The 23,780-nt window shown below is 47.1% G+C and overlaps 2 long non-coding RNA genes across 2 annotated transcripts in view; one reads left to right on the forward strand and one right to left on the reverse strand.

Moving 5' to 3' along the window:
• The first annotated feature begins 2,166 nt into the window (after positions 1-2,166).
• The window catches only part of LOC310745881, a 33,673-nt gene continuing 12,059 nt past the window's right edge, over positions 2,167-23,780 (forward strand). The window contains exons 1-2 of the long non-coding RNA XR_014540422.1: positions 2,167-2,279; positions 9,914-10,006. This is a non-coding gene — a long non-coding RNA (uncharacterized lncRNA). The remainder of the gene's footprint in view (positions 2,280-9,913; positions 10,007-23,780) is intronic.
• On the reverse strand, positions 2,413-7,754 carry LOC310745865. Its single transcript, XR_014540404.1, has 2 exons — positions 7,576-7,754; positions 2,413-4,197 (listed from the first exon to the last, which is right to left on the reverse strand). It is a non-coding gene; the product is annotated as an uncharacterized lncRNA (long non-coding RNA).

Raw genomic sequence — 23,780 nt, forward strand, 5'->3', positions numbered from 1 at the left:
ATGATCTCAGGGTCCAGGTAGGTTCATATGGAAAGAGGCGGTCCTTGGGGTATTGTGGTCCCGAGTCATTTAAGCCTTTATAGGTTAAAACCAGCACTTTGAATTGGGTCCAGAAGCTAATTGGTAGCCAGTGCAGTCGGACTAGGACTGGCTGCTGAATTCTGCACTTGCTAAAGTTTCCGAACCATCTTCAGAGGTAGCCCTATGTATAATGCATTGCAGTACTTGAACCTTGAGTTTACCAGAGCATAGATAACAGTAGTTAGGCTATCCCTGTCCAGATAGGGGCGTAGCTGGGCCACCAGCCGAAGCCGATGGAAGGCACTCTGGGCCGCTGAGGCCACCTAAGCCTCGAGCGACAGCAAAGGATCCAGGAGTACCCCAAAGCTATGAACCTGTTCCTTCAGAAGAAGTGTAACCCCATAAAGAGCAGATGATCTCCCACCCATCCGGTCCAGGGAACTACCCACTAACAGAGCCTCAGTCTTAATCTGGATTGCGTTTCAGTTTGTTGGCTCTCATCCAGTCCATTACCAAGGCAAGACACTGGTCCAGCACTTCCACTGCCTCATCTGCAAATGTAAAGGAGAAACAGAGCTGAGTGTCATCAGCATACCGCTGACAATGTACTCCAAACCTCTGGATAACGCCACCCAGCGGTTTCATGTAGATGTTAAACAACGGAGGGGATAGGATTGAGCCCTGCAGAACCCCACATTGAAGGTTCCATGGGGCTGAAAATCATTCCCCAAGCAACACCATCTGGAAACGACCATCCAAGTAGGACTGGAAATACCCCAAAGCGGTGCCACCCTCCCCTAGTTCGGACATTCGCTGCAGAAGGATACCATGGTTGATGGTATCAAAAGCCACTAAGAGGTTGAGGAAAATTAACAGGGACATGTTTCCCTTGTCTTTCTCTCGACAGAGGTAATCATACAGGGTGACCATAGCAGTTTCTGTGCCAAAACTGGGCCTAAATCCTGACTGAAATGGATCCAGAAAATCATTTTTTTCCAAAACAGTCTGGATCTGGTCTGCGACCGCTCGCTCCAGAACCTTGCTCAGGGAAGGGAGATTTATTTCTAGGGTTTATTAATTTCTAGGTTTTGAGGTATGAGCTTTCGTGTGCATGCACACTTCTTCAGATATCTGAAGAAGTGTGCATGCACACGAAAGCTCATACCAAGAACTAACTTAGTTGGTCTTTAAGGTGCTACTGGAAGGAAAAATTTTTTTTTGGTTTTGACTATGGCAGACCAACACGGCTACCTATCTGTAACTAGGTTTTGAGGGTGTACCACCCCCACCCAAATTTATAAGAGAGGATTAGGACAACAGTCAGGGATAAAAACTTAGTGAGATGGAGAGATAGCACAGGTTAAGGGAACAGCTACCAGGAAGTAATTCAGCACCGAAAGTTTAGAGCATAGGAGCCAACTCCTAGGGGCCCAAGTCCCTTGGCCCCCCCCAAAAAAATATTTGAGGGGGCTGGACCACCCCAGAGTTAATGGGCATTGCCATTCAAATGGTGTGTGTGTGTGTGCATGTGCACACACACTGTGTCATGTGATCAGTCTTGCATGGCGGGCCTTACCTCCCCCCAATATTTTATTCATGTTGGCACCCCGGGTATAAAGAGATCACAGGAGAGTCAGAGTTAGAAGCTAAAAAAAGGTTGCTTAAAGGAAGTTGCTTGTTTTGTAGTATTTCTGTCTGATCCTTAATGATAATTAACAGCACGTAAAACAGTGCATGTGTCCCAATTGTGCAGAGCTCCTACATGTAAACAGAGGTTTGTGCAATGGATATGGAGCCCCACTTAGCTGCCAAAATGGATATGCTCTACATACAAGTTACACATGGATAGGTCTACAGTAATTCCCACCTAAACTTAATAAAACTGAGTCCATAGCATTTACTGGTTTAGAACCTGAATATCTGTAAATAACAGAGCATGCATTTCAACATGGCTCTCATCGTAACAGAACTGCTGTTTCATTTCTAGTGAATCACAATTTCCGTCTGCACAGAAAATATTGGCTTTTCTGTTATCTCTCATTTGCAAACAAAGTTAACCTTTTTCCTGAAATCACAGCACATGATCACCATCCGTAACAACCAATGATAACTGAAGGCAAGAGTGTGCCAAGGAAAAAAGTGAAGGCCAGGGTAAAGCTGCTGGCTGAAAAGCAAAAATGTTTCCAGAATAAGAAGAGTTCTGCAGGCCTAAACATTTTTATTTGGAAGGAAGAACAGAAGTGGAGGTGATGCCAAATGTGAGTTTGCCAAAAACTGCAGTCTTTCATCCAGGTTCCCCCTCTCCTTCCCACAACATTTAGTTCCTGAAAATCATGTTGCGTGTTGAGTTCCGCAGTGTCACCCCCCAAAAATTCACACATGACACGTTAATTTTTGTTTAAGGTTTTTGGCATAATTTTGGCCACAACTTTATTTAAATACAGAAAATGTGAGTGGTTGCTTAGGCATTGGTTATGACTATCTGTCCTTGCCCCCCAAGGACAGCGCTGGCCCTTCCGGACACCACCGGAAGCCAGCGTGGGGAGACAAATATTGGGGAGAAATGAGGCTGGGTAAATACAGTCCAACACCTCTCACCCTCATGTCCCGTTGGGGTCTTGCCTGGCCCAAGTCCGGCTCCGCGGACAAGGACGAAAAGGTGGCAAGCCCCCTGGATTCCTTTAACGGAATTCCCATTCGCATCATTTTGGAGGGATAGGCACCTTACCCCTCCAATCACCAATTAACCAATGCCTAACCGCCAACCTTACAAGTTGTGACGATTTGCTACGCAGTAGGCAAAAACCAAATGGCAACAGCCAATCAGCCAAATGGCAAAATTCCTACCAGGCCCCCGCTCAAAGGCGAACGACCCCTTGACAGGCATAGCAAGGTCAAACGAACCCAAGAACCACCCTATAAAAGGGAGGGGGGGCGGGTGATCCGATGCAAAACGGCCAAGAGGGAGTCCCTAGTCTAGCTCCTCCATTTATAGACTCTAAACCCCTCCTCCAATTTTGCAACACCCAAAACTCCCCAGCGACTCAATTAACCCTTTTTCTACTTGGGTTCCCAAATTCGCCTAGTCATGATGGTGGCCTGCTCCCCAACCGCAACACGTGCTCTCTGTTAGTGAGAACACGCTTTGCGTGTTGAGTTCCGCAGTGTCACCCCCCAAAAATTCACACATGACACGTTAATTTTTGTTTAAGGTTTTTGGCATAATTTTGGCCACAACTTTATTTAAATACAGAAAATGTGAGTGGTTGCTTAGGCATTGGTTATGACTATCTGTCCTTGCCCCCCAAGGACAGCGCTGGCCCTTCCGGACACCACCGGAAGCCAGCGTGGGGAGACAAATATTGGGGAGAAATGAGGCTGGGTAAATACAGTCCAACACCTCTCACCCTCATGTCCCGTTGGGGTCTTGCCTGGCCCAAGTCCGGCTCCGCGGACAAGGACGAAAAGGTGGCAAGCCCCCTGGATTCCTTTAACGGAATTCCCATTCGCATCATTTTGGAGGGATAGGCACCTTACCCCTCCAATCACCAATTAACCAATGCCTAACCGCCATGGAGCCCACGGCTCGCCGCCAAACCACTCACAGCCCCAGCCAAGACCTCAGCTTGGCCACCACCGCACCTAACCAAGCCTCATTACCCGAAGCTGAAAGGTGCACTCCATCATCCCTGAATAATGATGGCCTCTGGGAGGAAATCTCAGGATGAAAAATCACATCCCCGCCCAACTCCCAGACCTTCCTCGTCACTGCTGAATTGACACGGCTCCTGGCCCTCTCAATGGCGGCTGGGCAACGACTGCCCCTCCAAGCGCGCCGTTGTAGGAGCCTCGACCAAAAGATTTTTCCGTCAGGCATCATAGCCTGCAGCGTCTCCAAATCCGATAGAATGGTAGCACGCAGGGAAAAACAGTTCATAGAAACCAGGTCGTTCTCACCCAGCTGCACCACAATGGCCGACGGGGGTTCATCCCATAGCAACCGCCTCCGAATCCGAGGCAGGAGCTCCGACCAGCGCATTCCCCTTCTGGATATCCAAGACAACTGAATATGTCGAGGAAGGCCGAGACCAGGACCCATTCCCAGCTGCTTTGCTGCGACACCAGCCCAGTGGACGATGCTGTGTCCCACCATCCATACTCGGACCGCCGCTAAACCTAATATGAACAAACAAAACATCGTAAGACCCCATCAACGAATATAAGATTTGAACACTTCAGACTTCCAGCGGCCCAAATCCTGTATTCTAGCCGCCGACAAGCCCCAATGCGCCGCTGTGGTGGCAGCCCCAATCCTGAATGAGTGTGGGGCAAATTGAGTTGCCCTGCCGCCACCCGCCACGATTGCTTTACGCATGACTTTCGCAAACTGCTGTCTTGAAAGGGGGGAACCATCCACATGCCTAAGTAGCGGACCATCCCCCGGGGTGCGGATAGACAGGTACCTCCTGACATCCTTCACGGGGCAAGGACCTGCTTCCCCCGTGGCCGGGAGCCGAATTAGGGCCCCCCTGCCTCTTTGATCAGTTTTTGAGTGTCTAATTGTGATCCGAAGTTCCACAGGAGACAGCTGCACATCCTGCATCAGAAGGCCACGAGTACGGCCATCCTTATGATCTTCGACCACTATTTCACCCACCCTTAGGGCACCAAAAAAGGCAATCGAAAAGGCGGCCGAAAACAGGCGAGCCTCATACGCCGTCCAACAGACCACCCGCAGCTTCCTGCGCATTTTTTCCAACATATCAAAAGATATGGGTTGTCGATTTGGAGGCCGGGGGGGACAAAGACGACTCCATCCCTCCAATGCTTTGCGAACAATGAACTTCGCACAGGGATCCTTGTCAAAGAATACCTTGCAGAAAAATGCTATTGCGGCAGCATGTATCCTAATTGTCTTAGCTGCCCTGCCCAATTGAAATAGATGTGCCAGGTAGCTTAACACCTGGGAAGAAGTGGGCGAAGCCCCTTTGAATTCACAGGCATTTTGCTGCATAAATTTTACGAAATCACCCCACACTTTAGTGTAAGAACGTAGGGTAGAAGGGGAGACCGATGCCGCTACTCCCTGTAAAACTAATTGCTGCCAAGGCTCCAAAGATGTTCCGGGAAACATTCCGGACGTATCCGAGCCTCTGGAACCAGGTGTCTGAACCGCTCCATCTGAAAACGGGACAGAGCATCAGCAATTTCGTTAGACACCCCGGGGATAAAGCGTGCTGAAAAAACTATATTACAGCGTAAGCAATGTAACACAAAAACCCGCAATAAGGCCGACACCCGGGGGGAGCGTGACGACAGCTTGGCCAACACTGTCACCACCGCCTGATTATCGGTCCAGAAGCAGACACGACGGTTCCTGAACTCCTCGACCCACAAATGCACTGCCACTGCAATGGGAAAAAACTCGAGAAAGGTTAGGTCCCGCGTAATCTCACCCCCTTGCCATTCCTTCGGCCAACGTTCAGCACACCAACGACCCTTCCAATACAGCCCAAAGCCAAGGGAACCAGCAGCATCAGACTGCACTTGAAAGTCATTACGCAAGTTCAACGTATCTTGCCATAATGACACCCCATTGAATTCCTCCAGGAATTCCAACCAAATGGAAAGGTCGGCCTTCACCTGACTAGAAAGACGCACCCGATGGTGCGGTGCTTTCAACCCAGAGGTGAGACGAGCCAGTCGAGAGCAAAAGGGGCGCCCCGGCGCCACCACTCTACAGGCAAAATTCAAATGTCCCAACAGCGATTGAAGCTGCCGAAGGGACACCTTCCTCATTGGTAGTAGGTCCTCTATCACCCTTCTCAATTTTTCCAGCTTATCACTAGGTAAGCTAGAAGTTTGAGCTACAGTATCCAGAAGGATACCCAGATAAGTAAGCCGAGTCGAAGGGCCCTCGGTCTTATCTGCGGCTAAGGGGACCCCCAACTCCTGTGTAAGATCCGCGAATGCACGCAAGAGCACCGAGCAATCGCCGGTATCAGGGGCCGAGGCCAGTAAAAAATCATCCAAATAATGAGTGACCCCATGCAGACCTGTTTTTTCCTTCAGAGCCCACTCCAAGAAGGTACTGAAAGATTCGAAAGCGGCACAAGCAATCGAACATCCCATCGGCATGGCCTTATCAAAATAATACCTGCCCTCAAACTGAAAACCCAGTAACCAAAAATCTTCTGGGTGTATCGGCAAAAGGCGAAATGCAGACTCGATATCGCATTTTGCCAACAACGCAGAATAGCCAAAACTCCGAATCATCTTGATCGCCTGATCAAGAGATGCGTACTTGACCGAACAGAGGTCGGGAGGGATAACGTCGTTGACCGACGTACCCACGGGGTGTGACAAGTTATGAATCAAACGAAATTCCCCCGGAGCCTTCTTTGGCACAATACCTAGAGGGGATACATGTAGATGCTGAAAAGGAGGGGTGTCAAATGGACCGGCCATCCTCCGCATGGCCACCTCCTTTGCAATTTTCTTGCGAGCAACCTGAGGCAGCTCGCGAACTGACTTCTGGTTGGCGGGATTCCTTGCCACGGGAGATTTGGCTACCGGAATCCTAAAGCCATGCATAAACCCTTCACCCAAATATTTTGCAGCATCCCCGTTGGGGTACGACCGCAACCAAGTTTGCAAAACGCTCGAGCGAACCGGAGTATAAGCTAGAGAGGTCAGCGAGCTATTTTCCAATTCCGGCAGTGGCGGTGGGGGGGGTAGGCTTGGGGGGCTGCTGAGAGCCCCCTTTTCCCCCACGAAAGGGCCGCCGACCTGCGAAACATGAGGAAGTGGGATGCGAACCATTGCACTTTTCACAGGCGTGAGCAAATTTGCACCCCTGTCTATTGCAAGAGCCTTTATTGAAATCCCAACAAAACAGGCGCCGACCAGCTTTTGACACCCCCGACTTAGGCTTCGGTTGTTCGGGTGCCTTTTTATCGATAAGTGGGGCCACGTGGGTGGTCCATACGTCAAGATCTTTCCGATCCCAACGCGCAGAAGGAATTTTCGCCGCACGGCGCCGGAAAGCCTCATCGTATTTTATCGCGGCTTTCTCACCGGCTCTGGAGAACGCAGAGCGAACAATGGACAAATAGACCATTAAATGAAGCGACCTCCGAGGGTAAGCAGCCATTACCACACCTGCAAAGACCTGAAAGCAATCGAGCCAGAGTTCGAAGGTCCTGTCTGCGTTGGAGACCCCATGGCGCTTTTTGGAAGAGCTACTCTTCTCTTGGTCCTCGGAAGGCGGGGCTAGTTTAAACATGTCCACGTAACGCCCATCTAAAATCCTAGAGCGAATCTTTGATGCCAGGTGCAAACCGGGAATAACGTCTCTGGCAGAATTGGTGGAAACTTTAACGTCTGGCACCAAAACTCCATCCAAACATTCCTGAACGATACCATACCTAGCCCGGTGCGAGTTGGACCGGCGCTCCCATGCCCACTTAGGAAGCCCCGATGCCGACTCGCCAAAGCCCCAATAAAGTTCCATCGTGTTACCTGCCTCATCCTCCGAACTAGAGGAAGACGTACCAGTATAAGAAGTAGAGGAGTCGTCCCTCCTGCGTTTTGCATGTTTCCGGGAAGATCTCCTGCGGCGACGCTTCCCGCCCGACGACTTCCTGGCCGGAACCGGCAAGCTGTCCTCCACAGAAGATTCGGACTCATGATCCGGCCGAGGGGGACCTAAGACCGCCGAGGAAGAGACCACACGTGAGGTACTGGGGACAGAAGCCGCCTCCCTCGTAGGCGGCGCCATCCTCCCCTGTTGGGAAGAATGCGTTGACGGTGCACCCCTCCCCGGAGCTCTCCGGGAAGAACCCCGAGACCTCCTTGCCCGGCCACGGGTAGCAGGTAAGTGTTGGGGCTGGGTTAGCTGGGTATCAGCTCCCCCACCCCCCAGCAATAATTCCCCACTCTCTTCCTCGTCAGATGAGGATAAAACCGGTGACGACGATCTCAAAGGAAGAGGCGGCCCAGATGACGTAGACGGCTGACTGGCACACTGCTGTAAAAAACCGTCCAGATTAGCCGCAAAGCGGGATAAAGCAGCTGGATCGCCGGCCATGCTCGACACCAGGGACTGCACCCGCCCTTCAGGCCGTCTTGGAGCGGGAGAGCGCAGCGCCTGAGATGGGCCCCTGATAGGCCGTTTTGCGGTGGAAGATGGACCAGGGCGAGCTGAGTCCTTCTTTGGGGCCATACCTGCTATGTAAACAAGCAGATGAACAGTGAGTACAAGCAGTAACAATTATAATAAAACTATGCAATGTCGGAAAAACAGACCAGTAACCAAGCAAACACGTTTCACGCAAGGTCCCGCTGCCTCAATTCCGAAAGTAAATAGCCTGTAAAGCAGTAACGCCCTCAGCCAAACTCAATTAGCACTCACAGTAATTGGCTTCAGTGAATCCAAAACAAATTAAATGGCTAAATGAAGAAAATCTCTAATGCGCAACTTTTATCGTATGCTTTTACCAACCAGCTAGCCAGTAAAAGGAAGGCGTGATCAGCCTCTCAGGATATTGGTTAATCCCAATCAAAATGAACCTGCAAGAAAAGAAATCAACTTGCACGGCAACAATATGCAGTGGTGTAATTCAGGAACAACCAGCAGGTGGCACTGTAATCAGACCCTTAAACAGGGGGAAGCTGCAGTACCAGTTAAGCCACTAGGGGAGCTCAGGAGCAGGCAACTGCAGTGACTGCACACGGCCACTAGGGGGCCAACAGCTCTGTTAGCTAGGAACACTCACCAGCTCTCCACGTTCCCACAAGATGGAGGGCGCTGGTGAGTCCGCAAATTTGAGGCCCAAGGCCCAAGGCCCTGGAGGCCCACGCGGGCCTCGAGGAGCCCACCCGCGGGGCCCACACTTCTACCCCGATCCCCAGGGACCTCAGGCAGGCACCAGCCGGGCAGCCGCTAAAACGCCGATCCCTTTATTTTCTTTTATTTATTTATTTAATTTTATTTTTCTACTTTCCACAGACGCAGCGGGAGCGCGACGTAGGCCGCGACCACCCAGGAGCCGGAGGGATGCAGGTAAGTCCCCCAGCGACCCGGGAGGGTAGGAAAGGAAGGGGCGCCTGGCCGCGCTCCGCAGCCGCGAAGCCGCGGAGCGATCGGGGGATGGGCGCAGGCTCCCGGCAGAGAAGCGCGATGGCGGGGGGGGTGCGGCAGGGAGGGGACGCCCGGCCGCGCTCCGCGACCGCGAATCGCGGCGCCGCGGAGCAAACGAGGCCGGGCACGGGCCTAATTGGCGCGAGGGTAAGGGGGTGGGGGTGGGAAGGCGCTAGCCGCGCTCCGCGGCCCCGGAACCGCAGGCGAAGGCTATTGGAGCCGGGGCTCCCGGCAGCGGAGCGCAAAGGCAGCAAGGAAGGAGCGGGAGGGGGAGGGGGTTGCCCGACCACGGCCCCGCTACCCCGACGCACGGGGCTTCACGGAGCCGGGAAGGAGGCCTCCCACGGCAGGGGGGGGGGGTCCCCACCCACGGCCCAGACCCTGAAAATTAAGAGAAAACGATCCCAAACAGAAAGAAAATTCCAATAGGGGTTGAACAAAATCAGAAAGTAAGGCCAGCAAATAACAAATAGGAATTTGAATAAGGCACAAATACAACCGTCTCAGGAATGCTCCTTGATCCGATGCAAAACGGCCAAGAGGGAGTCCCTAGTCTAGCTCCTCCATTTATAGACTCTAAACCCCTCCTCCAATTTTGCAACACCCAAAACTCCCCAGCGACTCAATTAACCCTTTTTCTACTTGGGTTCCCAAATTCGCCTAGTCATGATGGTGGCCTGCTCCCCAACCGCAACACGTGCTCTCTGTTAGTGAGAACACGCTTTGTGATGTTTCTCCTTATCTTCCTAGAACAGCCCATAATGTCTAGCGGGATGAGGGAAGCAAAGGCCAACATTGTGCATCCCAGGAGCTAACTTTTACAGGAAGAGAGGGAACTGGATGGTGGGTTGTCACTTGTGCTAGGACCACATCTAGTTTTTGCCCCCCGCCTCGTGTTTTTTAGTGGAACTTACTTCCAAGTCAAACTGCTTAGGACTGCGTTTCTTAACCTACATGACAATGTACAAAAGGAAATCCTTCAACTTTTGCAAGCAACAAAAAGCTTCCCACTAAACAACTGTTGACGGGATTGATGCCACTATTAGGCAGGACCAGTCCAAGCAATTTTGCTGCCTGAGGCAAGGGCAAGATGGTATCCCCATACAGAAGCTGACTAGATTAGTAGTTGAGTTTTATTTTGACACTGGTGATAGAGTAAATGTCAACTACCAGTCCGGTTGGCTTTATACATGGAATGAGGGAAGGCGCCATCTTGTCCTTCACCTCAGGCAGAAAAATGTCTTGGGCTGGCCCTGACTGCTTCCAATGGAGCACAATGATGCAGATGGCTAAATAAAAGCATGATGTCTTCCATCTGCTGCTGACATCTGTGAGAAAGAAGAAGTGCCTGTTCTTGAAGAAGTTTCCTTTCCCTATATAATTCCAAATCCCCAGTCCTTTAAAAAAAAAGATAGTATTGTTATTCTTCTTGCTCCATAGCAAAATAAGCAGAAGCACTGAAATATGTTGTGAAATACCAGGAAGGAACTTGTATGAGATAGTGTTTCACAAGTTGATGGAAACATCAAAAGGGGAACTTGGTATTGGTTAAATTAAAATGCAGTGGTTCCTCGGGTTAAGAACTTAATTCGTTCCAGAGGTCCATTCTTAACCTGAAATGGTTCTTAACCTGAGGCGTGCTTTCGCTAATGGGGGCTTCTGCTGCTGCTGTGCCACTGGCACGCGATTTCCGTTCTTATCCTGGGGCAAAGTTCTTAACCTGGAGCAACCACTTCCTGGTTAGCGGAGTTTGTAACCCGAAGGGTCTGTAACCCAAGGTACCACTGTACATTAGATCATTCTGCTATAGGGAGCTAGGCGAGTGTGGTGGCCAAGTGAAGAATTTCTCTGTAGAAAAATCAGATTTAAATCACCATTGGGCCAAAAAGCTCACTGGCTGATCTTGGACAATCATTATGTATCAGTCCAAAGTACAGTGGTACCTCGGGTTACATACGCTTCAGGTTACAGATGCTTCAGGTTACAGACTCCGCTAACCCAGAAATAGTACCTCGGGTTAAGAACTTTGCTTCAGCATGAGAACAGATATTGCGCGGCGGCGCGGCGGCAGCGGGAGGCCCCATTAGCTAAAGTGGTGCTTCAGGTTAAGTACAGTTTCAGGTTAAGAACGGACCTCCGGAATGAATTAAGTACATAACCCGAGGTACCATTGTACCTCCGAGGGTTGCTGTGAGGAATGTGCCACTTGACTTTTTGTCATTTTGTTTCTTCCTATTATTCCCCTCCATATCCAGCCTTTCGGTTTGGTGCTTCAGCACACCATATAATGTCAGAAATTAGTCACAGACCCCTCAAGCAATTGCTTCTCATGAGTAAGCAGACTCTACTAACTAGGTAATGTCTGACACAATATCTCGTACCTAAACCATTGTGACAAGATCCAGCCGTTTCTTGAAAAAACAAAGAAGGAGGTTTCATCCCAGGGGGGAAAAAAAACTGTGACCGTAATTGTGTTATATTAAAACAAAGGTCTCAGAGAACCTGTGGGCTTCACCTGCGAAGTACACTCAGATTTCACACTACTTCTAACTGCTATATAAAAGCAGTAATTGCTGTGGGGAGGCAAAAATTGGTTTGGAGATGAAATAGCAAAACACTGTCTCTGTTGATGATTCAGAGCTAAAGTTTGCAACATGCACCACATGATGCTCTAAACAAAACCCTTGGCACACACTAAGGCTCCGACCGCTCCCATTTTTTACCAGGTATTTTTGGTTTTGTGCTACCTGCTGCTTCTTCTCTTTTTTCTTTTGGTCTGTGTTTCATTCGGCTTGGAGTTTCTGCGTTTTCACTATTGTTTGTGGCAGTGGTGGTCTGAGGGCAACCACTATTTTCCTGTGAAATCTGTATTATTTTGTACCCCCCCACACAAAAAAAGTTTCTTAAATTTCCAAATATGCTCCTGGGCCCCCAACAGTTGTTTAGCTTAAAGCCTTAAAAACGCAAATCACTACAAACAAACCTGGAGAACTCAGAGGAGAACTCTCTTAATGACTCATGACTGATTCATACAGTGTGTCACTTCCCCTTAGCTTGTTGCCAAAAGAATGTTTCCTACCGCATCTTTACTATTATATGGCCACCCTGTTATTGAGTTCATAACTCCATTCCAGCTGGAGAGACCAAAGCAGGAGAAAAAAAAACAAAGTCAGATAGCACTACACATTTGTTTAGGAAAATGTGGATGTCAGAAGCTGCTTTATACTGAGCCAGATCATTGATCTATCTAGCCCAACTTTGTCTACATGGGCTGGCAGTGACTTTCCAGGGTTTCAAACAGGGGCCTTTCCTCATCCTCCCTGGAGATGCTGAGGAACATGCAGAGCACATGCTCTACCACTGAGCTATGAACAATGGCCTTCATCCCATGTTTTACATTTGGACATCTCTTTGCAGCCATGACAATGCCATCATCTGGGCTGGGAGAAAGGGGGTCTTGTGAATTCTGCTTTTTCCTTGCCACATCTTCGGTTCACTGAGTTTTTGCTCCTCGCACTGGTGGGATTTCCCCAGCCACAACTTCCCACTGGTAAAGGCTTTTGCTATGCTGGCATAGATATTTTTTCTGATTGTATGGATCCATGCAGTTCTAACCAAGGAAGACGGAGAAGCCAGCTAATCAGGATAGGCTTGCTGTGTTGCGCACTTCTAAGAGAGCGAGTTAAGCAGATGCTTAGACTTCTCTCTTTGAAATCAGCTGGACTTCAAAGTGCTCAGCTTCATCTGGACTGTGACCAATGACTCTCTTCATCAGATGGGGCTTAACTTTGGAATGTTTGCTGTCTCCATTCCATGGATTAGAGCACAGAGTATTTTTGATATTTGTGTAACTGGGTAGAAAGGCAGATGGACAGATATTACCTTGTATTAGTAAAGTGGTTGCATCCATGATGCAGACTCAGGGATAGGGAACCGGTGGCTTTCCAGGGGTTGTTGGACTCCTGCTCCTGTCAGCTGTAGCCTTCATGGCTGATTGTCAGGCATGAGGGGAGTTCTGTTCCAACAACATATGCCAGGCCACAGTTTTACCACCCCTGGAAGAAACTATGTACATTAGCATGCATCAAAATCAGAGCTATGTAAAAGGTTCAGAAGGATGTTTCCTTATTTTAGGAAAAGCTCAGGCCTTGAAGTCTAATGAGAGAAATTGTATATATTTTTCATATTCCAGCATCTATATCTGCAGTTCTATATCCTTGAACCCCCTAGTTATTTAGGAAATATACCAGTAATTCTTTTTTTTAACTTTGTAAGCCTGAATAAAGTAATTCTTTTCCTTTTTAAAAAGCCCTTGGCTCATAAGCAAATGAAGTTTTTACTCAGCACCAAATGCTTCCTAAATTGTCAGATAGACCAGGGGTCGCCAATCTTTAGGGGACAGTAGGCACATTTGGAAGTTTGAGTACCAGTCACAAAATGGCTGCTTTGAGGGTGACATAGCACAAAATGGCAGCCACATTTATGAGCAGGAAAACAGAGGGGACCACAAAAAGTGCCAATATGCCCTTATTCACATGCACATGCATTTTTATGTAGGTTGGAGCCCTTTTTGGTCCACCTTTTTTAGTAATGCATTTTCTCCGTGTGTTCTCCCTCTCTCTGTGTGTGTGTGATGTACAGATGGCATGCTCATATGTTTACCAAATCCAACCTAGTTCTCTAACCATGATTTATTTGGGATTGGCAAACTATGATCTCACACACTGCCATCCCCAGCTGGTTTGTGTACCCCGAAACTTGAAAACATAGCAAATTAAAGGTTGCCTGAAAAATATCGCAATTTCAACCTTTTACAAAAGCCTGCCCTTGATTCCTAAACAAATTGCAACCCAAAATTAAAAGTAGGCATGCTTATTTTTAAAGGCTAACTCATCAGCAAAACTATTTTCTTTCTACGTAGCCTGCATTATCACAGTCCAGATACAGGCCAAAGAGTATTTTCTTCTCAACAGCTGTTGCTGGCTGCTATGTTGCCTTGTATCTTGACATTCAGTGTCTCCACTTCCCACATGATTTGCCAGGGTTTCACATCAACACATAAGCCTCCATGCACATTTATCATGCAACACTGAATATCAATCAGTAGTACCATTCAGCTGTGAGAGATTCTATTACTATCACTCTCTGAAATATGCATTAATGCAAACTGCCATTCTGAATAGCTCCGGTAGACCTTCCACTAGGAGAGGGAGTGGGGAGTGGGAAGCCACTTTTTAAAAGGGTGAAATACTGCATAAATATCTTGCATATGTTTTGCATTGCTACACCACTTTCAGCCTTTACACAAAATAAAGCAACTGAGGGGAGCGTCATTCATTCGCACAGCATGATCTCCCCAATATTAACTATGATTCCTATAGGGAACCTTTTCAGAATAACTGGTCAAAGTTAAGTATACAGTGGTACCTCAGGTTAAGTACTTAATTCATTCCGGAGGTCCGTACTTAACCTGAATCTGTTCTTAACCTGAAGCACCACTTTAGCTAATGGGGCCTCCTGCTGCCGCCACGCCGCCAGAGCACGATTTTTGTTCTCATCCTGAAGCAAAGTTCTTAACCTGAAGCACTATTTCTGGGTTAGCGGAGTCTGTAACCTGAAGCGTATGTAACCTGAGGTACCACTGTATTGGGTTGGATGTCGACAAAGCCAGTTGCACTCAGTGCCAATTGAAATCAACAGAATGGCACCTCGTTGTGGTGTCCCAAGAGTATGGCTCGAAGGCACATAAATCCCCGACCTTGCTGAAGCTAAGTAGATCTGGATCTAATCAGTGCCTGAATGAGGAACCCTGTGAACGTTCGTCAATAGTGGTGGTGGGGTATCCTGTCACCAGGATCAATCTTAATGGAGTTATCAGCCAGCAAACGTGCCGGCTGATTCAGGCTACATACCCAAGGCCTATGCCAAATCTGACTTACATCTGTAATCAATAGATTTGTGGCCATTTCTATCCCAAGTTGGGTGTCATGTTTTTCCTACTGAATACACATGGTTAAGCCCCTCCCTCAGTAACCACTTGCCTCCTGTGCTTTGGCCCATTTCACCCATGTTCACTTCACGTGGCCTTCGGTCATTTCACATTAGTTCCTTTTCGTTTTCCCGCAGAACTTAGTTGATTTCAAGATAGGTACTTGAGGAAGTCTTCTTTCATTTTCCCAGGGCAATGAAACCCTCCAGCAAGCAGACATTACTGTAGGATTTAGGGAAGATTAAACTTTTACTAGCCTGCCAAAAAGGAATAATTAAAGTAACCAGGGTCTGCTTATGTAAACAGCTGTCACTTCACTTTAACTGGGGCTTTTGCCTTTTACCAGTGTCAAACAGAATAAGCTTTCACAAGACTCGGCTTTCAAGAGGCTCTCCTAAGCAACATTATCTCTTAAGAAACATTATCTTTTCTGAAGTGTTAATAGAACATGCTGAGCTACTGCAGAGTGGACATCATCCAGGATGTGATTCTAAAAGGGTTGGGATTGTTATAGTACACACACACACACACACACACACACACACACACACACCACAGCAAATGTAGTAGCTCTGTTGCCAAAAGGTTCTAACCTCAGCAAATGTCTTTGCTTCCTTCCTGCATGGATAAGTTGGGTTTCAGCTTTCATAAACACACATCAAGCTGCTTTATAATGAATCAGATCATGGATGCATCTAGCCCAGAACTTCCTACTCTTACTGCCAATGGGTCTCCATCGTCTCAGGTGAGGTGCTCTTTCACAGCTCTGGTACCTGAGATGCTTTTAACTGGAGATTCCTGTGAACCTGGGACCTTCTGTATGCAAATCAGCTGCTCCTCAGGAGAAGAAAAGGCTAAGGAGCAAACCTGACATACCTATGGGGTAGAGTCCCTATTATAGTTGGCTAGCATCTTGTATGCCTCCTTCCGGCAACTCCTGCAGCCAAGCTGGTCCCAAATGTATTGCTCTGATTTCCTTTGGACCACATCAGGGAGGCTGAGAGGGAGGGTCTTGTTGTCCGCCCAAGACCTCTATATACACTGCCCAGTCTTGTACCCCAGAGAGGTCATTTCAGTGCTGCTAATGGAGCAAAACAACACAGTTTGACTTCGCCCCCACAGGCGCACTCCATTGTCTTTTGAGAATGATAGATGCCAGCACACAGCACACACAATACTGCAAAATTGTGCTCAAGCATTTGTGCTTAAGTCACCTTCCTAAGAATTCTTTCAGACAAGCATCTAGGAAGATGAAGCTTGCCATTTTGTAACATGCAACTGGCTTATCCAGTTCATCACCCCATCTGCGAATGGAATTGGTAGCAAATAGCCTAGAGGAAGCTTGATGAGTGGTTTTCAGAAAGCCAGAACTTTCTAATCTATACAGAACTAGAGGAAGGGTTTTAATTTATCTAGTTCCCAGTTCTTGCTTTCTCTCAATGCTTGCAGGTAGCCAGTGGCGTAGCGTGGGGGGTGCAGGGGGGGCGGGCCGCACCGGGCGCAACATCTGGGGTTAGGGCAAATCCATGGGTTAGGGGGCGCAAATCCACGGGTTAGGGGGCGCAAATTACTTGCCTTGCCCCGGGTGCTGACAACCCACGCTACGCCACTGCAGGTAGCTAGATGAACAGCAGAACCGAAAGCAATTCTGCCACACTTTTCAAAACATCTTGAGAATCAGTAGAGATGCAAAGTTTATCCCAATGGCTGGAGATGGCGACAGCACTAAAATCACAATAATGGTTGCTGATCCAGAGAGAGAGAGAGAGAGAGAGAGAGAGAGAGAGAGAGAGAGAGAGAGGAAAGGAAAGGAAAACCATTTTTCTCAGTATTAATTTGCCTTTCCCCTAGAATTACTCGGGAATTGTTTGTCTAAACCTTGTGGGTGACATTGAGTAGAACCTAAGGAGATTTTTATTTTCGCTCCAGGGCAAGGTCAGATGGTGGAGGAGTGTTAGCTTTTCCCTTTTCAGTTCTGCTCACAAAGTGTGTTCTGTCACTCCAGATGCTGCTCAGAGCAAATTGTGCAGACATGTCTATTGGGCTCATTCTGAGGTTACGTCCTGTTGTGTCGTTGCTTTTTAAATGCTCAGACAGCTGAGCTCAAAACAATAGTGTTATCTTATGACCCAGTGCTATAAGAGGCTGCAAAAGCCAGTAAGTCTATATAGGACCTGCCTGCAAACACTCTTGAGGCATTGCACTGGGAGTGCCAGCTAGCCAGTTGCATCAGCGTTGCTTTAGTTTCGCCAGTAGCCTCACAGCTGCCATGCATCATGGTTTTATAAGAATGAATATCATGCTTAATGGATATATGTGACTGGATTGTTCCAGGAGCGCAGGGCAGAATGGTTCTGTTATTCTGGAGGCAGCCATTGTGGTGCCTTCCATAAACTCCAGCCAGCTTAGCTAATGGCTAGGGATGATGAGAGTTGTAGTATTTTGACTCCCATGAAGCTAACTGTAACCGGATTTTAAACAGACAGCAGCAGCAGAAAATCACATTTCCTTACTTGTGTGGCATCAGCTATTTTATCAGAAGCCATTTTATATGTTCCCCTGTGAAAAATTCCACCGCATGCCACCGCTTCTGATAAGGATGCTTGGTACCAAAATGACATCACAAATGCAGCTGTAATGCTTGGCTGTTTATATGACCCTCGTTTGCAGGCATTTGATGAATTGCCAAAATATACCGTAGTCCTTCACTGAGCACCAAACCTGGCTTCTGCGTGGCGCAGAAGGGCAAAGACGAGTCTGGAGATCAGGTCTCTTGATTGCTCAGATCAGTGAAGAATTTTGACGCAGAAGCTTTTATAAGGCTCAAATGATATTAGATGACCAACTGATATGGGTTACCTCCTTGCAGCTCTACTTTGACCAGAGTAAGGTGGTGGGACAAATGTTAAATCCCCAGTTGCCACCTCTCAGATCATGGCAGGTTTGGGATCCTATTTCTCTTGATCATTCTATGACCTGGGTTTTGCAACCCAGCTCCCAGGGATGATCCCCCCCTTTCTTTTTAAAGAGAAATGCCAAAGTTTATACCTGCCTGGAACTTATGCTTTCCAACATGGAAGTATTCTTTCCTAATGTCAGATGTAAGGAATTGGCTATGGTTATTCAGTGGTGAGATAAACTTCTGCATATGGTTGGAGGGCTTCCATGCTTCCCTTTGTTGTTACTTCGTATGTCCCAAGGCTAAGGGAGCTGCACTATACCAAGTTAGATCTTAAGTCCATTTAGCTCAATATTGTCTTTACTGGCTAATGGTAGATCTCTGTTTTCAGATGGGGCTCATTTTCAACCGTAATGGAGGATGCGATGGGCTCATTTGCATACAAAGCGTATGCTCAACTGCTGTATCTGTTCCCCAGTAACTAAGATTCCCCAGTAATTGAGGTTATTGTATATCCCACCTTTCCAACCAAATGTTCAAAGCAACTCACAGCAAAGCAATAAAAATAACCCAAACAAGTGCAAATCTGCCAACTCCAATATTCAAATGGTTTTCCGATGGGAAGACTTCCAAATACCTGCGACTTCACTGAGGTTTCTTGTGGGTTACCGCTTTCTGCAATGTATTTCAGAGAGGAGACTGGTCCTTGGGGAGGGAATTAGCAAAAGAGCTTCTTCACAGAAGGAAATGGATAATGCTGAATGGCATGTGGTCAATGACATAATAGTAGTGGTTAGCTGAAAAACAAGAATGTCCTCTTCAGTGGGGATTTTTTAAAAATTGTTTTTTATTAAAGATTTTCTGGGGTTACAAAAGTACATACACCGTCTCTAAAGCAACTCAGTGTTGAATAAAATGGAGGGCTGGTGGTTGACTAGTGACGGTCTGCCAATGACTTATTCTGGAGGAACAAGTAGAGAAAGCATCAATGAAAAGCAAGACTGGAGAACCTTCTTCAGCCCCAGGATCATATTCATTCATGTCTAACCTTCTGGGGGCTACTTACAGGTTATGGGTGGGGCTAAAGCCAAAAAGTAGGTGGGACCAAAACAGAAATAGGAAGGGCACTCCATACACCCACTCTCACATGCACATATCCATTCATACGTATCCACCCATCCCACTGGTGTAAATGGAAAGATTTTCCCCCAAACCTAACAGCTGAAGGGGCGGGTATCAGACAAGGGAAGACTAGGAGGAAAATATGTGGGCCAGAGAAGGCCCTTTGGAATACATGGAGACCTCTGGAAGTTCCCTATACCGTGGTACCTTGGTTTTCAAACATAATCTGTTCTGGAAGATCGTTTGAGTTCTGAAACATTCGAAAACCGAAAACTCAATACAGAAGCCTCAAAACGTATGGAAAACTCAAACAGAAAGCCTCCTTGCAAGTTTGACTTCCAAGGCATATTCAAAAATGGAAGCATTTACTTCTGGGTTTACAGCATTGAGTTCCAAAATGTTTGTCAACGGAGATGTTCGAAAACCGAGGTACCACTGTATCTGATGTAAAGAAATGTATATAAATTCTGGGTGCAATTCATTTCTCAGAAAATGATAGTATGTGTCAAGCACACTCATTTGGGTAGCCATCACTGTGAAAAACAAACACAATCAGTTTACTAAGAACAAGAACTGTTGGAGGAAAGCAGTTATGGTATATTTAAAGAACAATCTACCCTGCACATTCTCCATTGAACTGAATGGAAGCTCTACAAGAGCACTGCCCCATGCTCTCCAATATTTTCGTCCCCCCAATTGGCACTCTGGGACATGTCAGAAGAATCCAGAATGTGTTTTGGCACAAACCTAATGATTATTGCCAGAGTGAGTGTCTTTTGTTTAGGTGATCTGGCGCGAGGATTTGTGCCAGAGCACTGGTCCAGAAAATTGGATGTTCCAGGATGTAAACAGAAGCCAGGAATGGCTTCTGTGATTCTGGGATTTTCCACTTAAAATGGGACAGTTGTGGGGTATGCTGTCCTGGTATATACTGCCATGAGCTAATGTGAAAATGGAGAACACCAGGGATTTTTTTTCCAGCCGGAGCTTAGCTCCAGCACCTCTCAGGTGGGCACCATTGCCATTCTAAGAGAACAAGGGTGAAGTTCATGGAGAACAGCACCTCTTTTTCTAGAAGAATAGCACTGGGAGAACACCATCTGTGATGGCTTTAGGGGTTGCTTGTGCGTAAGTTGCCGCCGCTCTGGGCTAGGTTGGCTGGTTAAACCATTTCTCACTGGACAGCCATCCACTCCGTGGCTGTTCAGTCGCTGGCAGAATCCGTCAGTGGGCGTTTCTTAAACCTTTTCCAACATAAAAGTTGTTTGACGCCCAGTCTCCTCCTACTCTCCCTGCGCGGAAGTCTTCTGCGCAGGGAGGGCGTGGGTAGCGGAGGACCTGTGCTCTCCCCGCTGGTGTCTAGTCCCGGAGCCTGCTCTCTGCTTCCCCCATTGGCCCCCCTCTATCCCTGGTGTTGCGCTGATTTTCTTCCCCAACAGGAGACCTGCCTCTCTCCCTGCTTGGCCCCTCTCCAGCATCGCTGTGGAGCCTCGCCTCCTCCTCCTCTAGTTCCGATGGCAGTTCCCTGACACCATCCTAAAAGGGGCATTCCCTGTTCTCACAAGGGATGGATCACTTCTTCTAAAATGATGTCTCCCAATACGCACACATGCATCATCTAAGCACAAAGGAAGGGCGTTCCTATTGTTTCAGAACTACCATTTTATTCACATGCAGATTTAATAAATTGCCTGATTGTAGGGATTTACACCTTACCCTTCAATCAGACTGGCAGGATGACTTACAAAATGCAAAACTCAGTTAAATAAGTTTAAAAGATAACACACAAAAAGTAACAGAATCTGTGACAGGGGTGGGGAGCCTGCAGCCCTCCAACCCCCATGAGCCTCAGTCAGCATGGGCAATGGTCAGGGATGATGGGAGTTGTAGTTCAGCGACATCTGGAGGCCACCATGTTGGCTGCACATGGTTTACATCTGAAATGACAAATAGCACATTGATGAGAACTTAATTTTCACTCGAATTTGCAATGTTTTGGAAAACCAGTATTATGTATTATGACTTAACATATTTCACAAGGATTGCTGCTAACAGTCAATGAAATACCATACCCCCCCGGACCAGAACCTGCTGATTCTGCCTTTAAAATGCGTAATTTACCCTTTAAAAATATAAACGACATATTTATTCAACATCCTCAAAGTGGTTAAGGACAGGACTCTGCTAAAGGGTTCCAATTAGGAACCAGCCAAATAAGCATAACTGTGAAAAAATAATAATATGGGGGGGGGGAATAGATGACTGGATGAGTCACAGTGAATTAGAAAAAAGACTGGCAGCTGGTTGTGTATGAAAGTCTACTTTGAAACTCTTTCCTATTTCGCTCAACCAGAATCCAACCAGAGGTCAAATCGGCAAGTGTGCTTTCCCATTAAACTGAAGTGCAGTCAAGTTAAGAGCTTAGAAGGTTGGATTTTAAATGTTTGCTGTGGTTAGAAAAAAGCAATCCTTTGAATGTCAGATGAATAAGAAATAAGTGTGTGTGTGTGTGTGTGTGTGTGTGTGTGTGTGTGTAGAAGGGGCAAAAGAATTTAGCAAACTCAATAACAAGGATTTGGAAATAATATTTAATAAGGAGCTATGAATAAAGTTTGAGTCTGCAAGACAGAAGAGGGAATCAGACATTTAAACATGAAAACCTCAAGGCAATTTGAAGATGACCAGTACTGCATCTATGATGGGTGTGGTTTTGTTTTTTTAATCCATATTTTTTCAGAGATCTGTTTAAATTCTTACACCGAACTGATTGATCCACAACACATTTCAAGAGGCAGATGCCCACTGAGAGAGAGCATCTCAGCTCTACACATTTATATAATTTGTGGAAGCAAATGAAAATATCTGGAAAGGCATCAACACTGTAGGAAAACACTTGAGGCCTGGTTCTGCTATCATTTACACACATGTATTCCATTGACTTCCAGTTCCATTACATATGTATAAATGGAGAGCAGATGCTAAAGAAAGTATCATAGTTTTGACAGTCATGGTATCTGGGCAACACTGGGGTACGTCTAGAGGCTTTTTGTGGGGAAGGGGGTTGTTGCTGTTACCGATATTAGTTTTGTGCATATTTATTTTAGATGTTACTAAGATTTACGCAGAACGTGATTAATTTGGTTGTGCGCTTTTTGACGTTTCATTTATAGTTTATTATGACTACTTGTGTTGTTTGTAATTATGTAATTGTTTTTCGTGTTGTAAGCTGCATTGAGCATGGTTTTAACTATGGAAAGGCGGCATGCAAATAAAATGATCTATGCAAGACAACAAGAGATTGTTCCTGTCTGCTACTTCAGACTCATTTTCCATGTACCGTATTTTCCAGTGTATAAGACAACTGGGCGTATAAGACGACCCCCCAACTTTTCCAGTTAAAATACAGAGTTTGGGATATACCGGTACTCGCCGTGTAAGACTACCCCTCTTTCAACGCACACCAAATAAAAATTTAAAAAACCATTCTCCAGTCTGGCTCAGAAATCCGCTCCACTTCCCAGTGGCCAGGGGCTTCTGGGGCCAAATTTCAAGCATATTTCTGCTTCATCTAGAGAGCTTGGTGTCCTCTGATTTAATTTGCTGTCTTTTTATCCTTTGGTGGGGAGTTGCTGCAGGAGCTGCTGCTGTAGCCGGCGTATAAGACGACCCCCAACTTTTGAGAAGATTTTCCTGGGTTAAAAAGTAGTCTTACACACCAGAAAATACAGTAAATTTTTTGCTCAGTTTTTGAGGCTGGAGTGGAGTTACTGAGCAGTCAGCTATGGGCTGTTGTAATACCTTAATGATGCATTGCAGGGGATTCAACAAGTTGATCCTCGGGGTCCCTTCTAACTGTACTAACTATGATTCTATGACTGTTATATGATTGTTAGTGTGAGTAAGGCAGTTTTTATGCTATATCACAATATGTGGGTTGTACAGAAGAATGTTCTGGGGCAGGACGTTCCGTAATTGTCCACGAATGTCCACTTTTGGGTGAGATATTGGGATTTCTCTGGGGTGACACAAGTTTTTGCACACTTCCTAGAAAGAAGTGAGCTCGAGCTCTGTGTGAAAAGAATAGAGACAAAGGGGATAAAGTTTGAGAGAAGTGAGAGTTGAGCCAGGATCTGCTAGCTAAAAATATCTGGAGGTACTGGTGTGATTTGGGACAGTGGATTTCTTCCTTTGTAGGACCACTTGTGTGCTGTCTGTTTCCACTAATGCTCAACTTGTTCCCAATATTACGTAAGAATACAAAAAGAGCTCCAGACTAATGGCTCATCCAGTCCAGCATCCTGCTCTTACAGTGGCCAACCTCATGCCTGTGGGGTGCCTACAAACAGGACCTGACTGTGAGGGCTGGAGGGTGTGGAAGGAGAACATAGTGTGGTTAATGGGATCATCTTAATAGATGGTCCTGGTTGCGGGCAGGCTCTCAACCTGGTTCCCCCCACCCTGGTGTGGGTGAAGCTATCGCCCTCACGCTGGGGTGGCACCACAATCACCCAGAGCTATTGCCCAATCAAGTCAAGGGTGATAGTGGGGGAAAGTATAAAAGCGGCAGCGCGACTTGTGCCAGGCTCCTGCTTCGTGCTTCCAAACAC

The sequence above is a fragment of the Podarcis filfolensis genome, assembly GCF_964270895.1.
Source record: "Podarcis filfolensis genome assembly, chromosome: 12".
NCBI classification, from domain to species: Eukaryota; Metazoa; Chordata; class Lepidosauria; order Squamata; family Lacertidae; genus Podarcis; species Podarcis filfolensis.